We start from the raw sequence: 19,793 nt of genomic DNA on the forward strand, positions 1-19,793 counted from the left end.
TAGATATATTTCCATATGTCTGAATACCCTATATACAAATTTTCAAATCTGTAGATAAAAAATTTGTTGAGTATATAGGTTGAGAATTGTTCTCTCTCTCTCTATCACACACATTCTCACTTTTATAGATATAATAGACAGATTATGCCAGATATATTGAAATATGTCTGAATGCCCAATATACAAATTTTGAAATCTGTAGATAAAAAATGTGTTGTATACATAGGTTGACAATTGTCCTCTCTCTCACACACACACACATTCTCACTTTTATACATATAATAGATAGATTATGCTAGATATATTTCTATATGTCTGAACACCCTATATACAAATGTTCAAATCTGTGGATAAAAAATTTGTTGAATGTATAGGTTGAGAATTTTTATCTCTCTCTTTTTCTCTCTCTCTCTCTCGCTATCTCACACACACGCATTCTCACTTTTATAGATAAAATAGATAGATTATGCTAGATATATTTCCATATGTCTGAATACCCTATATACAAAGTTTCAAATCTGTAGATAAAAAATTTGTTGAATATATAGGTTTAGAATTGTTCTCTCTCTCTCTCTCTCTCTCACACACACATTCTAACTTTTGTAGTTATAATAGATAGATTATGCTAGATATATTTCCATATGTCTGAATACCCTATATACAAATTTTCTAAACTGTAGGTAAAAAATTTGTTGAGTATGTAGGTTAAGAATTGTTCTCTCTCTCTCTCACACACACACACACACACAAGTTCTCACTTTTATAGATATAATAGATAGATTATGCTAGATATATTTCTATATGTCTGCCTACCCTATATACAAATTTCCAAATCTGTGCCCAAAAATGTGTGGAATATATAGGTTGAGAATTGTTCTCTCTCTCTCTCTCACACATATTCTCACTTTTATAGGTTATATAGGTTGAGAATTTTTTGCTCTTTCCATCACTCACATTCACACTTTTATAGATATAATACATAGATTATGCCAGATATATTTACATATGTCTGAATACCCAATATACACATTTTCAAATCTGTAGATAAAAAATTAGTTGAATATATAGGTTGAGAATTGTTCTCTCTCTCTCTCTTTCTCTCTCTCTCACACACACATTCTCACTTTTATAGATATAATAGATAGATTATGCTAGATATATTTCCATACGTCTGAATACCCTATATCCAAATTTTCTAATATGTAGATAAAAAATATGTTGAATATATAGGGTGAGAATTTTCCTTCCTCTCTTTCTCTCTCTCTCTTTCTCACACACACACAAGCTGAAAATTGTTCTCTCTCTCTCTGACTCTCTCTCTCTCTCTCACACACACACACATGGTCATTTTATAGATATAATAGATAGGTTATGCTAGATATATTTCTATATGTCTGAATACCCTATATACAAATTTTTAAATCTGTAGATAAAAAATTTGTTGAGTATATAGGTTGAGAATTGTTCTTTCTCTCTCTCTCACACACACATTCTCACTTTTATAGATATAATAGATTATGCTAGATATATTTCCAAATGTCTGAATACCCTATATACAAATTTTCAAATCTGTAAAGATAGAATTTGTTGAATATATAGGTTGAGAATTGTTCTCTCTCTCTCTCTTTCACACACATTCTCACTTTTATAGATATAATAGATAGATTATGCTAGATATATTTCCTTATGTCTGAATACCCTATATACAAATTATCAAATCTGTAGATACAAAATTTGTTGAGTATATAGGTTGAGAATTGTTCTCTCTCTCTCTCTCTCTCACTCACTCACTCACTCACTCACTCACAAACACACACACACATTCTACCTTTTATAGATATAATAGATTATGCTAGATATATTTCCATATGTCTGAATACCCTGTATACAAATTTTCAGATCTGTACATAAAAATTAGTTGAATATATAGGTTGAGAATTGTTCTCTCTCTCTCTCTTCTCTCTCTCTCTTTCACACACATTCTCACTTTTCTAGATATAATAGATAGATTATGCTAGATATATTTCCATATGTCTGAATACCCTATATACAAATTTTATAATCGGTAGATCAAAAATTTGTTGAATATATAGGGTGAGAATTGTACTTACTCTCTCTCTCTCTCTCTCTCTCTCTCTCACGCACACATTCTCACTTTTATGGATATAATAGATAGATTATGCTGGATATATTTCCATATGTCTGAATACCCTATATACAAATGGTCAAATCTGTAGATAACAAATTTATTGAATAGATAGGTTGAGAATTGTTCTCTCTCTCTCTCTCGCAACCTTACACACACAACCACACGCAAACATTCTGACTTTTATAGATATAATAGATCGATTATGCTAGATATATTTCCATATGTCTGAATACCCAATATACAAATTTTCAAATCTGTAGGTAAAAAACTTGTTGAATATATAGGTTGAGAATTGTTCTCTCTCTCTCACACACTCACATTCTCACTTTTATAGATATAATGTATAGATTATGCTAGATATATTTCTATATGTCTGAATACCCTATATACAAAGTTTAAAATCCGTAGATAAAAATACGTTGAGTATATAGGTTGAGAATTGTTCTCTCTCTCTCTTACGCATACACACACACACACACACACACACATTTTCACTTTTATAGATATAATAGATAGATTATGCTAGATATATTTCCATATGTCTGAATACCCTATATACAAATTTTCAAATCTGTAGATAAAAAATGTATTGAATATATAGGTTGAGAATTGTTGTCTCTCTCTCTCTCTCTCTGGCTACCTCACACACACACACACACATTTTCACTTTTATAGATATAATAGATAGATTATGCTAGATATATTTCCATATGTCTGAATACCCTATATACAAATTTTCAAATCTGTAGATAAAAAATGTATTGAATATATAGGTTGAGAATTGTTGTCTCTCTCTCTCTCTCTCTCTCTCTCTCTGGCTACCTCACACACACACACATTTTCACTTTTATAGATATAATAGATAGATTATGCTAGATATATTTCCATATGTCTGAATACCCTATATACAAACTTTCAAATCTGTAGATAAAAAATTTGTTGAGTATATAGGTTGAGAATTGTTCTCTCTCTCTCACACGAAACTGTGCGCTCGGCTTCTTCCCCCCCTTCCCACCCCAAATGCTTGGGAAACTGTGCACTGTTTTTGTTGGTTTTCAAGCTGCCTCTTCCCCCCCACACACACACACACAGTTTAACAGTAGTAGGAGGTCAAGAGAAAGAGGGTGAGAGAGAGAGAAGAGTAAGTTGGTGAGAGAGAGAGAAAAGAGAAAGAGGGTGTTGGTTTTATATTTTTATTATCGTCTAATATTTTGAAAGCTGAATTTCTAATAAAATGTGCATCTATAGGAGATAATGCCTGGGAATGTGTCCCCCCCCACAGTTTAACAGTGGTGTGACGTCAAGAGAAAGAGGGTGAGAGAGAGGGAAGAGTAAGTGGGTGAGAGAGAGAAAGAGAGAGAAAAAAAAGAAAGACGGTGTTGGTTTTGTGAAAAAAGTTGTTATTTACAATTGTTCGCATTCTTGGCCTTTTGGTCAAGATCAAAGTGTAGTATCTGTTCTTCAGATACTGCACTTCTATTTATTGTTCTCTTTCGGTGGAGGAGAAATCCTCCACGACTGAGACAATTTTTATTTTTGTACCTTTTCTCCACGTTAAAAAACGACCCTGGTGTCTAACTGTCCCGTGGGGAGGCATAATAAATAGGTACAATTGTTCGCCATTAGTGGATGTTGACGTCACGTCACGTGACATGACTAAGCGTTTTTTTTTTTAGTATGAATAACATTTTTTGTTTTAATTATAAAGTCTACACTTAATTTTATAGAAAATGATGTATATATAATAGAAAAAAAAAATTACTGGTTTTGTTGGATTCAAGTGGATCCCCCCCTCCAGTTTAAGAGATAGCAGGTCACGTGGTAATATACAAAATGGCTAGCGTAAATATAAAGATCGTTTTTTTTATCGACGAATATTTTGAAAGCTGAATTTTTTTTTATTCCTGTACATTTTTTCCTGATATTTTTCGTTAAAACTCTTGTATAAATACTATTTTTAACCAGTTAAATACGTTGGAGACATTGTCATGGAGTTTAATAATCTCTAGAACAAAGCAGAAGAGAAATTACAAAAGTATCGGTAAAACAAAGTGTTTGTTTACATTTGTTCGCCATTACTGGATGTTGACGTCACGTCACGTGACATGACTAAGCGTTTTTGGATTATGTAATATTAACATTAAAATGACAGGTTTTTTGGGGGGCCCCCCTAGGAGAGAAATGATCAGTTCACCCCCTTTTAATGGTCCGTTTGGTGTGGAATTTCGATATTTGTCATGCGGGTGATCAAGGTTCAATATGATACATAATTTGTCAACTTTGGTTGTGTCTGTCAAAAGTTTGAGCTGACGTCACGTCACGTGACACGTATTGAATAACGTTAAAATGACAGGTTTTTTGGGGGGCCCCCCTAGGAGAAAAACGATCAGTTGACCCCTTTCTACTGGTCCGTTTGACGTGAAATTTCGATATTTGTCATCCGGGTGATCAAGGTGCAATATGATACCAAATTTGTCAACTCTGGTTCCGTCTTTCAAAAGTTTTAGCGTTACAAACAAACATACATACATACATACATACATACATACATACACACCGATTTTTGCCTTTTATATATATAGACTAGCAGGGCTACCCGGCGTTGCTCGGGACCGTATAAACAATGAAAAAACAAAAGCAGATATTGAACATATGTTTTATTCTTAGGGGAGACGAATCTTTCATCTCTATGTATTATTTGTTTTATCTACCCCCGGACTGGTATTGTTCATGTTTTATCCCTAGCATAGGTAATTTACAGCATGTATATGAAATTGTTTTACCTTAGGGAGAAGAGAACAGGTAATATACAACATAATGTGTCTATATTACATCCCTGGCAACGCCTAGAAACCAGCTAGAACATGTATTTCAGTCAATCTTTATTACATCCTGGGCTATGCCGGGAAACCAGCTAATCTCTATTTAGTGACTTGACCACCAAAATACCTCCCTAAGTGTGTCCTTTCTTTTGAACTTATTAGATATAGGTATCTAGAAATGTGTGTGAAATTTTGTTGAATGCATTGTTCACTATGATTTTCTTATTGTTCTACACAATATCAACTGTAGCGAAATAAAACAGTAAACTTAGTGTAGTGTTAGAATAAAGAGCAAAGGAAAAAATTAGAATCATATTCTGTAATTGCAAATCTAAATTTGCTAGCGTGTACCAGTATTTGCCAGGTTGTGGAAATTTGGAATTTATAACGTATGTAGTGGCCTTTTCCTAGATACCTATTGCTAAAAATTATACTTTCATTTTGTTAGAAAAATCTCTCTTCGGATGCCCTGCATCATCCAAAATAAAAACAAATATTTTTATAATTGTTTCAGTACATTGCTACACATTGTGAAATTTGTTGACGTTTGTAAAAAAAAATCATGAATGTGCTTATATTCCAAAAAAGAAAATATCAGTGCACAGTATTGAAAGTGTTTGAGATTCAAAAGTCTGTAACATTTCTACTAACTTCATAAGATGTCATGTGAGAAACTTAATTGAATATCAAGACATTATCTGAAGCGTTTTTATTTTGGTGTAACGTATGTGTTTACAGTGAACCGTAACTTTTAATAAACAGCTTGGTATGCAATGACATAGGCTAAGAATCTTAGACAAAATATATATAAATTGGAAAAATGTGTGAACAAATGAAAAAAAAATGATCCGCTCCACTTGATGACATCAAGCACAGTAATATTTTAGTGAAGAAAATATGAAATTGATGTTCAGTGATTAGTTTGGATGAATGAGAAAATGTAATTGTTTGATGCATAAAAAATAACTCATTTGCTGTATTTGATATTAAGCAGCAAAATATAGTGATTTGAATATTAAGGAAAACATCAAATCAGATTATATAAAAAAAAGATGAAATTAGAAAATATATATTTTCTGTTTATGAGTTTTGCCAATCAAAATTTTGTGGCAGAAATTGGGTGATTACCATGCAATTTTATTTTGATAAAATTCTTAAATTATTTCAATGTTTATTATAATTTCTTATTAGTGACTTGTTATCATCAAAATCCGCCCCAAAGAGTGTCCTTTCTTTTATTAGGTATCAGAATAGGTATCCAGATTTCTACTTCTATACAAATGTGATATTTCGGATCTGTAGATAAACAATTTGTTGCATATATAAGCTGAGAATTGTTCTCTCTCATTCTCTCTCTCACACACCCACACATTCTCACTTTTATAGATATAATAGATAAATTATGCTAGATATATTTCCATGTGTCTGAATAATCTATATACAAATTTTCAAATCTGTAGATAAAAAGTTTGTTGAGTATATAGGTTGAGAATTGTTCTCTCTCTCTCTCTCTCCTCTCACGCATGCTCACTTTTATAGATATAATAGATAGATTATGCTAGATATATTTCCATATGTCTGAATACACTATATAAAAATTTTCTAATCTGTAGATAAAAATTTGTTGAATATAAAGGGTGAGAATTGTTCTTACTCTCTCTCTCTCACACACAGACATATTCTCACTTTTATAGACATAATAGATAGATTATGCTAGATATATTTCCATATGTCTGAATACCCTATATACAAATTATCTAATCTGTAGATAAAAAATTTGTTGATTATATAGGTTGAGAATTGCTCTCTCTCTCACAGACACACACATTTTCACTTTTGTAGATATAATAGATAGATTATGCTAGATATATTTCCATATGTATGAATACCCTTTATAACAAATTTAAAATCTGTAGATAAAAAATTTGTTGAATATATAGGTTAAGAATTGTTCTCTCTCTCTCTCTCTACCTCACACACACCCACACACACAAACATTCTGACTTTTATAGATATAATAGATAGATTATGCTAGATATATTCCATATGTCTGAATACCCTATATACAAATTTTCTAATCTGTAGATAAAAAATTTGTTGAATATTTTCAACCCTTATCCTCGAGTGGCGTCTGGGCCTTGATAAGTAGTAATGCGTATTTAGCAAAATATAAATATATATATATATAACAAATTTACTGAATTTCCATTACTAACGATTACTGTATTGTCCAATTGACTACTGCGCTTTTCAACCCTTATCCTCGAGTGGCCTCTGGGCCTTGAGAAGTAGTAATTACTAACGATTACTATATTGACCAATGGACTACTGCACTTTTTAACCCTTATCCTCGGGTGGCCTCTGGGCCTTATTGTCCAATTGACTACTGTGGACTTTTTAACTCTTATGCTCGAGTGGCCTCTGGGCCTTGATAAGTGGAAATGACCAGGTAACAAAAAATAGGTATATAACAAATTTACTGAATTTCCATTACTAACGATTACTATATTGTCCAATTGACTACTGTGCACTTTTCAATCCTTATCCTCGAGTGGCCTCTGGGCCTTGATAAATGGTAATGCGTATGTAACAAAATATACATATATATAACAAATTTACTGAATTTCCATTACTAACGATTACTATATTGTCCAATTGACTACTGCACTTTTAAACGCTTATCCTCGAGTGGCCTCTGGGCCTTGATAAGTGGTAATACCATCGAGTGGCCTCTGGGCCTTAATAAGTGGTTGTGCCTAAGTAACAAAAAATAGGTATATTACAAATATCCCGCATTTCCATTACAACCGACTACTACGGTGCACTTTTCAATCCTTATCCTCGAGTGGCCTGTGGGCTTTGATAAGTGGTAATGCGTATTTAACAAAATATTAATATATATATAACAAATTTACTGAATTTCCATTACTATCAATTACTATATTTTGTCCAATTGACTACTGCACTTTTCAACACTTATCCTCTAGTGGCCTCTGGGCCTTGATAAGTGGTAATGCCTATCTAAACAAAATATAAATATATATATAACAAATTTCCCGACTTTCCATTACTAACGATTACTATGTTGTCCAATTAACTACTGCCATTTTCAACCCTTATCCTCGGGTGGCCTCTGGGCCTTATTGTCCAATTGACTACTGTGCACATTTAACTCTTATCCTCGAGATGTATCTGGGCCTTGATAAGTGGAAATGCCTAAGTAACAAAAAAATAGATATATAAAAAATTTCCCAAATTTGACTACTGTGCACTTTTCAACTCTTATCCTCGAGTGGCCTCTGGGCCTTGATAAGTGGTCATATATATTTTTTACAAAATAAAAAAAAAGGTTGGAGTCGCTGAATAACTCATCCTCCCGTTAAAGCGGTTCCATCCTCTTTCCCCAATTTGACTACTGTGCACTTTTCAACTCTCGTCCTCGAGTGGACTATGGGCCTTGATAAGTGGTAATACATATTTTATGAAAAATATATATATATATATATATATATATATATATATATATATAACAAAATAGGTTGGAGTTGCTGAATAACTCATCCTCCTGTTAAAGCGGTTCCATCCTCTTTCCCAAATTTGACTACTGTGGACTTTTTAACTCTCATCCTCGAGTGGCCTATGGGCCTTGATAAGTGGTAATACATATTTTTTTATAAATATATATATATATATACCAAAACAGGTGTGAGTCGCTGAATAATTCATCCTTCTATTAAAGCGATTAAATCCTCTTTCCCAAATTTGACTACTGTGCACTTTTAAACTCTCATCCTCGTGTGGCCTATGGGCCTTGATAAGTGGTAATATATAGTTTGTACAAAATATATATATATATATATATATATATATATATATAACAAAATAGGTTGGAGTCGCTGAATCACTCATCCTCCCGTTAAAGCGGTTCCATCCTCTTTCCCGAATTTGACTAATGTGCACTTTTCAACTCTTATCCTCGAGTAGCCTATGGGCCTTGATAAGTGGTAATATATTTTTGTTATAAATATATATATATATATATATATATATATATATATAAAAATAGGTTGGAGTCGCTGAATAACTCATCCTCCCGTTAAAGCGGTTCCATCCTCTTTCCCGAATTTTACTACTATGCACTTTTCAACTCTCATCCTCGAGTGGCCTATTGTCCTTGATAAGTGGTAATATATATTTTTTAATAAAAGTATATATATATATATATATAAAAAAATAGGTTGGAGTTGCTGAATAACTCATCCTCCCGTTAAAGCGGTTCCATCCTCTTTACCGTATTTTTTATACAGTGCACTATTCAACTCTCATCCTCGAGTGGCCTATTGTCCTTGATAAGTGGTAATATATATTTTTTAATAAATATAGATATAAATATATATATAAAAAAACAGGTTGGAGTCGCTGAATAACTCATCCTCCCGTGAAAGCGGTTCCATCCTCTTTCCCGAATTTGACTACTGTGCACTTTTCAACTCTAATCCTCGAGTGTCCTATGGGCCTTGATAAGTAGTAATATATATTTTTTACAAAAATATATACATACATATATATAACAAAATAGGTTGGAGTCACTGAATAATTCATCCTCCTCTTAAAGCGGTTCCATCATCTTTGCCGAATTTGACTACTGTGCACTTTTAAACTCTCATCCTCGTGTGGCCTATGGGCCTTGATAAGTGGTAATATATATTTAAAAATAAATATAGATATAAATATATATATACCAAAATAGGTTGGAGTCGCTGAATAACTCATCCTCCCGTTAAAGCGGTTCCATCCTCTTTCCCAGATTTGACTGCTGTGCACTTTTCAACTCTAATCCTCGAGTGTCCTATGGGCCTTGATAAGTAGTAATATATATTTTTTACAAAAATATATACATACATATATGTAACAAAATAGGTTGGAGTCACTGAATAATTCATCCTCCTCTTAAAGCGGTTCCGTCATCTTTGCCGAATTTGACTACTGTGCACTTTTAAACTTTCATCCTCGAGTGGCCTATAGGCCTTGATAAGTGGTAATAGTTTGTACAATAGTTTGTACAATATATATATCTATATATATATATTACAAAATAGGTAAGAGAGAGAGAAGAGGGTGAGAGAGAGAGAAGAGAAAGAGGTAGAGAGAGAAGAGGGTGAGAGAGAGCAGAGAAGAGGGTGAGAGAGAGCAGAGAAAGAGGGTGAGAGAGAAAGAGGGTGAGAGAAGTGAAAGAGGTAGAGAGAGAAGAGGGTAAGAGAGAAAGAGGGTGAGAGAGAGAAGAGGGTGAGAGAGAGAGAGGTAGTGAGAGAGAGAGATAAGAGAAAGAGGTAGAGAGAGAGAGAAGAGGGTAAGACAGAGAGAGAGAGGGGTAGTGAGAGAGAGAGATAAGAGAAAGAGGTAGAGAGAGAGAGAGAGAAGAGGGTGAGGGAGAAAGAAGAGGGTGAGAGAGAGAGAGAAGAGGGTGAGGGAGAAAGAAGAGGGTGAGAGAGAGCAGAGGGAGAGAGAGAGAAGAGAAATAGGTAGAGAGAGAGAGATGAAGGTGAGAGAGAGCAGGGAAAGAGGGTGATAGAGAAGAGAAAGAGGTAGAGAGAGAGAGAGAGAAGGGTGAGAGAGAGCAGAAAAAGAGGGTGAGAGAGAGAGAAAGAGGGTCAGAGAGAGAGAGAAGAGAAGAGAAAAAGGTGTACACAGAGAGTGAGAGAGAGAAGAGGGTAAGAGAGAGAGAGAGAAGAGGTTGAGAGAGAGAGAGATAAGAGAAAGAGGTAGAGAGAGAGAAGCGGGTGAGAGAGAGAGAAGAGGGTGCGAGAGAGAAGAGAAAGAGGTAGAGAGAGAGAAGCGGGTGAGAGAGAGAGAAGAGGGTGCGAGAGAGAAGAGAAAAAGGTAGAGAGAGAGAAGAGGGTGAGAGAGAGAGAAAGAGGATGAGAGAGAGAAGAGAAAGAGAGAGAGAGAAGAGGGTGATAGAGAAAGAGAGTGAGAGAGAGAAGAGAAAGAGAGAGAGAGAGAGAGAAAGAGGGTGAGAGAAGAGGGTAAATGTGCATCTTTTTTTATAGTAGGTAATGCTTGGGAGACTGTGCACATTGCCTCCTCCCCCCTCCCCCCTATAAACGCGGTTCCATTCATAAGAAAACAAACTCGTATAAAAGTAATTTTCGTGTATTTAAGCGGCCTTATACTGATAGCCACCCCTCCCCCTTCCAGTTTAACAGAGTTAGGAGGTAAAAACAAAATGGCTAAAGCCTTGTTTACATGGTAAACTATAGCAAAGAGCATAGTCATCTTTCTTCGCCGGTAAAAAACTTCAAGCAAAAATAAAAACATTTTCCCTACGTCAATTTTTATGTAATTTTGGGATTCTTCTTTTTGAAGTGCGATAAATCCGTTGGTAATAACGGTTCGACTCTTAAACTAATATTTAACTGTGTTATAGTATCAATGATACTCCTCGCAGGCAGCTTTAATGTACGTCAGAGGCTCAGCGTAGCCGACATTTTACTGAGCTGACGTCACGTCACGTGACAGCTAATGAATAATGTTAAAATGACAGGTTTTTTGGGGGGCCCCCCTGGGAGAAAAATGATCAGTTAACCCCCTTCTAGTTGTCCGTTTGACGTGAAATTTCGATATTTGTCATCCGGGTGATCAAGGTGCAATATGCTACCTAATTTGTCAACTTTGGTTGTGTCTGTCAAAAGTTTTAGCGTTACAAACAAACATACATACATACATACATACACACCGATTTTTGCCTTTTATATATATAGACTAGCAGGGCTACCCGGCGTTGCTCGGGACCGTATAAACAATGAAAAAACAAAAGCAGATATTGAACATATGTTTGATTCTTAGGGGAGAGGAATCTTTCATCTCTATGTATTATTTGTTTTATCTACCCTAGGACTGGTATTGTTCATGTTTTATCCCTAGCATAGGTAATTTACAGCATGTATATGAAATTGTTTTACCTTAGGGAGAAGAGAACAGGTAATATACAACATAATGTGTCTATATTACATCCCTGGCAACGCCTAGAAACCAGCTAGAACATGTATTTCAGTCAATCTTTATTATATCCTAGGCTATGCCGGGAAACCAGCTAATCTCTTTTTAGTGACTTGACCACCAAAATACCTCCCTAAGTGTGTCCTTTCTTTTGAACTTATTAGATATAGGTATCTAGAAATGTGTGTGAAATTTTGTTGAATGCATTGTTCACTATGATTTTCTTATTGTTCTACACAATATCAACTGTAGCGAAATAACACAGTAAACTTAGTGTAGTGTTAGAATAAAGAGCAAAGGAAAAAATTAGAATCATATTCTGTAATTGCAAATCTAAATTTGCTAGCATGTACCAGTATTTGCCAGGTTGTGGAAATTTGGAACTTATAACATATGTAGTGGCCTTTTCCTAGATACCTATTGCTAAAAATTATACTTTCATTTTGTTAGAAAAATCTCTCTTCAGATGCCCTGCATCATTCAAAATAAAAACAAATATTTTTATAATTGTTTCAGTATATTGCTACACAATGTGAAAGTTTTTAACGTTTGTAAAAAAAATCATGAATGTGCTTATATTGCAAAAAAGAAAATATCAGTGCACAGTATTGAAAGTGTTTGAGATTCAAAAGTCTGTAACATTTCTACTAACTTCATAAGATGTCATGTGAGAAACTGAATTGAATATCAAGACATTATCTGAAGCGTTTTTATTTTGGTGTAACATATGTGTTTACAGTGAACCTTAACTTTTAATAAACAGATTGGTATGCAATGACATAGGCTAAGAATCTTTAAAATATATATAAATTGGAAAAATGTGTGAACAAATGAAAAAAAAATGATCCGCTCCACTTGATGACATCAAGCACAGTAATATTTTAGTGAAGAAAATATGAAATTGATGTTCAGTGATTAGTTTGGATGAATGAGAAAATGTAATTGTTTGATGCATAAAAATAACTCAGTTGCTGTATTTGATATTAAGCAGCAAAATATAGTGATTTGAATATTTGGGAAAACATCAAACCAGATTATGTAAAAAGAAAAAAAAAAGATGAAATTAGAAAATATATATTTTATGTTTATGAGTTCTGCCAATCAAAATTTTGTGGCAGAAATTGGGTGATTACCATGCAATTTTATTTTGGTAAAATTCTTAAATTATTAGAATGTTTATTATAATTTCTAATTAGTGACTTGTTATAATCAAAATCCGCCCTAAAGAGTGTCCTTTCTTTTATTAGGTATCAGAGTAGGTATCAAGATTTCTACTTCTATACAAATGTGATATTTCAGATCTGTACATAAAAAATTTGTTGAATATATAGGTTGAGAATTGTTCTGTGTCGCTCTCTCTCACACACACACGCATTCTCACTTTTATAGATATAATAGATAGATTACTCTAGATATATTTCCATATGTCTGAATACCCTATATACAAATTTTCAAATCTGTAGATAAAAAAATTTGTTGAGTATATAGGTTGAAAATTGTTCTCTCTCTCTCTCTCACACACACATTCTCAATTTTAGAGATATAATAGATAGATTATGCTAGATATATTTCCATATGTCTGAATACCCTATATACAAATTTTCTAATCTGTAGATCAAATATTTGTTGAATATATAGGTTGAAAATTGTTCTTACTCTCTCTCTCTCTCTCTCTCTCTCTGGCTACCTCACACACACATTCTAACTTTTATAGATATAATAGATAGATTATGCTAGATATATTTCCATATGTGTGAATACCCTATATACAAATTTTCTAATTTGTAGATAAAAAATTTGTAGAGTGCATAGGTTGAGAATTGTTCTCTCTATCTCTCACACACACACACATTCTAACTTTTAATGATATAATAGATTATGCTAGATATATTTCGATATTTCTGAATACACTATATATAAAAATTTGTTGAATGTATAGGTTGAGAACTGTTCTCTCTCTCTCTCTCTCTCTCTCTCTCTCTCTCGCTCACACACACACACATTCTCACTTTTATAGATATAATAGAAAGATTATCCTAGATATATTTCTATTTGTATGAATACTCTATATACAAATTTTAAAATCTGTAGATAAAGAATTTGTTGAGTATATGGGTTGAGAATTGTTCTCTCTCTCTCTCTCTCTCTCTCTCACACACACACACACATTCTCACTTTTATAGATATAATAGATTATGCTAGATATATTTCCATATGTCTGAATACCCTATATACAAATTTTCAAATCTGTAGATAAAAAATTTGTTGAGTATATAGGTTGAGAATTGTTCTCTCTCTCTCTATCACACACATTCTCACTTTTATAGATATAATAGACAGATTATGCCAGATATATTGAAATATGTCTGAATGCCCAATATACAAATTTTGAAATCTGTAGATAAAAAATTTGTTGTATACATAGGTTGACAATTGTCCTCTCTCTCACACACACACACATTCTCACTTTTATACATATAATAGATAGATTATGCTAGATATATTTCTATATGTCTGAAGACCCTATATACAAATGTTCAAATCTGTGGATAAAAAATTTGTTGAATGTATAGGTTGAGAATTTTTATCTCTCTCTTTTTCTCTCTCTCTCTCTCGCTATCTCACACACACGCATTCTCACTTTTATAGATAAAATAGATAGATTATGCTAGATATATTTCCATATGTCTGAATACCCTATATACAAAGTTTCAAATATGTAGATAAAAAATTTGTTGAATATATAGGTTTAGAATTGTTCTCTCTCTCTCTCTCTCTCTCACACACATTCTAACTTTTGTAGTTATAATAGATAGATTATGCTAGATATATTTCCATATGTCTGAATACCCTATATACAAATTTTCTAAACTGTAGGTAAAACATTTGTTGAGTATGTAGGTTAAGAATTGTTCTCTCTCTCTCTCACACACACACACACACACAAGTTCTCACTTTTATAGATATAATAGATAGATTATGCTAGATATATTTCTATATGTCTGCCTACCCTATATACAAATTTCCAAATCTGTGCCCAAAAATGTGTGGAATATATAGGTTGAGAATTGTTCTCTCTCTCTCTCTCTCTCACACATATTCTCACTTTTATAGGTTATATAGGTTGAGAATTTTTTGCTCTTTCCATCACTCACATTCACACTTTTATAGATATAATACATAGATTATGCCAGATATATTTACATATGTCTGAATACCCAATATACACATTTTCAAATCTGTAGATAAAAAATTAGTTGAATATATAGGTTGAGAATTGTTCTCTCTCTCTCTCTTTCTCTCTCTCTCACACACACATTCTCACTTTTATAGATATAATAGATAGATTATGCTAGATATATTTCCATACGTCTGAATACCCTATATCCAAATTTTCTAATATGTAGATAAAAAATTTGTTGAATATATAGGGTGAGAATTTTCCTTCCTCTCTTTCTCTCTCTCTCTTTCTCACACACACACAAGCTGAAAATTGTTCTCTCTCTCTCTCTGACTCTCTCTCTCTCTCTCACACACACACACATGGTCATTTTATAGATATAATAGATAGGTTATGCTAGATATATTTCTATATGTCTGAATACCCTATATACAAATTTTTAAATCTGTAGATAAAAAATTTGTTGAGTATATAGGTTGAGAATTGTTCTTTCTCTCTCTCTCACACACACATTCTCACTTTTATAGATATAATAGATTATGCTAGATATATTTCCAAATGTCTGAATACCCTATATACAAATTTTCAAATCTGTAAAGATAGAATTTGTTGAATATATAGGTTGAGAATTGTTCTCTCTCTCTCTCTTTCACACACATTCTCACTTTTATAGATATAATAGATAGATTATGCTAGATATATTTCCTTATGTCTGAATACCCTATATACAAATTATCAAATCTGTAGATACAAAATTTGTTGAGTATATAGGTTGAGAATTGTTCTCTCTCTCTCTCTCTCACTCACTCACTCACTCACTCACTCACAAACACACACACACATTCTACCTTTTATAGATATAATAGATTATGCTAGATATATTTCCATATGTCTGAATACCCTGTATACAAATTTTCAGATCTGTACATAAAAATTAGTTGAATATATAGGTTGAGAATTGTTCTCTCTCTCTTCTCTCTCCTTCTTTCACACACATTCTCACTTTTCTAGATATAATAGATAGATTATGCTAGATATATTTCCATATGTCTGAATACCCTATATACAAATTTTATAATCGGTAGATAAAAAATTTGTTGAATATATAGGGTGAGAATTGTACTTACTCTCTTTCTCTCTCTCTCTCTCTCACGCACACATTCTCACTTTTATGGATATAATAGATAGATTATGCTGGATATATTTCCATATGTCTGAATACCCTATATACAAATGGTCAAATCTGTAGATAACAAATTTATTGAATAGATAGGTTGAGAATTGTTCTCTCTCTCTCTCTCGCAACCTTACACACACAACCACACGCAAACATTCTGACTTTTATAGATATAATAGATCGATTATGCTAGATATATTTCCATATGTCTGAATACCCAATATACAAATTTTCAAATCTGTAGGTAAAAAATTTGTTGAATATATAGGTTGAGAATTGTTCTCTCTCTCTCACACACTCACATTCTCACTTTTATAGATATAATGTATAGATTATGCTAGATATATTTCTATATGTCTGAATACCCTATATACAAAGTTTAAAATCCGTAGATAAAAATACGTTGAGTATATAGGTTGAGAATTGTTCTCTCTCTCTCTTACGCACACACACACACACACACACACACATTTTCACTTTTATAGATATAATAGATAGATTATGCTAGATATATTTCCATATGTCTGAATACCCTATATACAAATTTTCAAATCTGTAGATAAAAAATGTATTGAATATATAGGTTGAGAATTGTTGTCTCTCTCTCTCTCTCTCTCTCTCTGGCTACCTCACACACACACACATTTTCACTTTTATAGATATAATAGATAGATTATGCTAGATATATTTCCATATGTCTGAATACCCTATATACAAATTTTCAAATCTGTAGATAAAAAATGTATTGAATATATAGGTTGAGAATTGTTGTCTCTCTCTCTCTCTCTCTCTCTCTCTCTCTCTCTCTCTCTCTCTCTCTCTGGCTACCTCACACACACACACATTTTCACTTTTATAGATATAATAGATAGATTATGCTAGATATATTTCCATATGTCTGAATACCCTATATACAAACTTTCAAATCTGTAGATAAAAAATTTGTTGAGTATATAGGTTGAGAATTGTTCTCTCTCTCTCACACGAAACTGTGCGCTCGGCTTCTTCCCCCCCTTCCCACCCCAAATGCTTGGGAAACTGTGCACTGTTTTTGTTGGTTTTCAAGCTGCCTCTTCCCCCCACACACACACACACAGTCTAACAGTAGTAGGAGGTCAAGAGAAAGAGGGTGAGAGAGAGAGAAGAGTAAGTTGGTGAGAGAGAGAGAAAAGAGAAAGAGGGTGTTGGTTTTATATTTTTATTATCGTCTAATATTTTGAAAGCTGAATTTCTAATAAAATGTGCATCTATAGGAGATAATGCCTGGGAATGTGTTCCCCCCCCACACAGTTTAACAGTGGTGTGACGTCAAGAGAAAGAGGGTGAGAGAGAGGGAAGAGTAAGTGGGTGAGAGAGAGAAAGAGAGAGAAAAAAAAGAAAGACGGTGTTGGTTTTGTGAAAAAAGTTGTTATTTACAATTGTTCGCATTCTTGGCCTTTTGGTCAAGATCAAAGTGTAGTATCTGTTCTTCAGATGCTGCACTTCTATTTCTTGTTCTCTTTCGGTGGAGGAGAAATCCTCCACGACTGAGACAATTTTTATTTTTGTACCTTTTCTCCACGTTAAAAAAACGACCCTGGTGTCTAACTGTCCCGTGGGGAGGCATAATAAATAGGTACAATTGTTCGCCATTAGTGGATGTTGACGTCACGTCACGTGACATGACTAAGCGTTTTTTTTTTTAGTATGAATAACATTTTTTGTTTTAATTATAAAGTCTACACTTAATTTTATAGAAAATGATGTATATATAATAGAAAAAAAAAATTACTGGTTTTGTTGGATTCAAGTGGATCCCCCCCCTCCAGTTTAAGAGATAGCAGGTCACGTGGTAATATACAAAATGGCTAGCGTAAATATAAAGATCGGTTTTTTTATCGACGAATATTTTGAAAGCTGAATTTTTTTTTATTCCTGTACATTTTTTCCTGATATTTTTCGTTAAAACTCTTGTATAAATACTATTTTTAACCAGTTAAATACGTTGGAGACATTGTCATGGAGTTTAATAATCTCTAGAACAAAGCAGAAGAGAAATTACAAAAGTATCGGTAAAACAAAGTGTTTGTTTACATTTGTTCGCCATTACTGGATGTTGACGTCACGTCACGTGACATGACTAAGCGTTTTTGGATTATGTAATATTAACATTAAAATGACAGGTTTTTTTGGGGGCCCCCCTAGGAGAGAAATGATCAGTTCACCCCCTTTTAATGGTCCGTTTGGTGTGGAATTTCGATATTTGTCATGCGGGTGATCAAGGTTCAATATGATACATAATTTGTCAACTTTGGTTGTGTCTGTCAAAAGTTTGAGCTGACGTCACGTCACGTGACACGTATTGAATAACGTTAAAATGACAGGTTTTTTTGGGGGCCCCCCTAGGAGAAAAACGATCAGTTGACCCCTTTCTACTGGTCCGTTTGACGTGAAATTTCGATATTTGTCATCCGGGTGATCAAGGTGCAATATGATACCAAATTTGTCAACTCTGGTTCCGTCTTTCAAAAGTTTTAGCGTTACAAACAAACATACATACATACATACATACACACCGATTTTTGCCTTTTATATATATAGATAACGTGAAACACATTGTGTTCTTTTTTTAAAAAGTGTCTTCCAAAACAAGAAATCTGCATGTAAAATGTAAATCGTATTTTGGTCTCAGGAATTCGATGTCGAAATAAAGTAAGAAAATACATTAAAATAAGAAAATAATTGAATAAAAAAACTAAGCAGTAAAAATTAAAATCAAAGTTTTAGACTGATTGTTTGTTTAGAAATAATAAGAATTTAAAAAAAATGGACAAGAATAAAATTAATGTAAACGGGTATTTATGTAAGGTTTTTCGAATAGCGATAAGCCAACTAAGATTTTTTTTATTTTTTTGTCCATAGTTTTCTGCAAGAAAAGTCACTTGCCAGTTTATCACGATATTCAGTGTACATGCTGAGAAAAATAATATGAACTCTGTGCAAAGCTGGTTTCGAGACAGAGTAATTCTCGACATACAATTAATAGGCAGACGGGAGAAGACACGAAATACCTTCAGGTACAGAAATGACAAGGAAGTCAGTATAAGGGCAAATCACTCAGATTAAGTAGTAAGAGGGAGGAAAATATGCCATCAAATCGACATAAAATATCTTTGTAAAAAGATCCCGTATATTTATATGTTTAGTAATGTATGTATGTATGTGTTGTAACCCATTTTTGCGTCTTGTTCGCTATGATAGAAAGGAAGAAAAAAGCAGACAAACAACCGTCATTGTAAGAGATTCAGTATACGCAGTACAATTTGTCGCAGGGAAAGGGGGTTTGTTTAGTTTAGGCGATGTGCTCGGGTTTCTCTGTGGAGTGCGAAGAACACAAGCTAGAAAATCTGAGTGAAGTAGTATGATAGAAGGTCTTTTGCATAATAAAGAGCCAACCACTAAATAAAGAATGTAAGTATATAAGCT

At 33.3% G+C, this 19,793-nt stretch overlaps 2 pseudogenes; both read left to right on the forward strand.

Moving 5' to 3' along the window:
* The first annotated feature begins 3,562 nt into the window (after positions 1-3,562).
* LOC145274280 (U2 spliceosomal RNA) lies at positions 3,563-3,696 on the forward strand (annotated as a pseudogene).
* A 14,053-nt stretch (positions 3,697-17,749) lies between these two features.
* LOC145274731 (U2 spliceosomal RNA) lies at positions 17,750-17,883 on the forward strand (annotated as a pseudogene).
* The last annotated feature ends 1,910 nt before the right edge of the window (positions 17,884-19,793 follow it).

The sequence above is a fragment of the Euprymna scolopes genome, chromosome 4 (assembly GCF_053919585.1).
Source record: "Euprymna scolopes isolate OS-2025 chromosome 4, ASM5391958v1, whole genome shotgun sequence".
Classification (NCBI taxonomy): Eukaryota; Metazoa; Mollusca; class Cephalopoda; order Sepiida; family Sepiolidae; genus Euprymna; species Euprymna scolopes.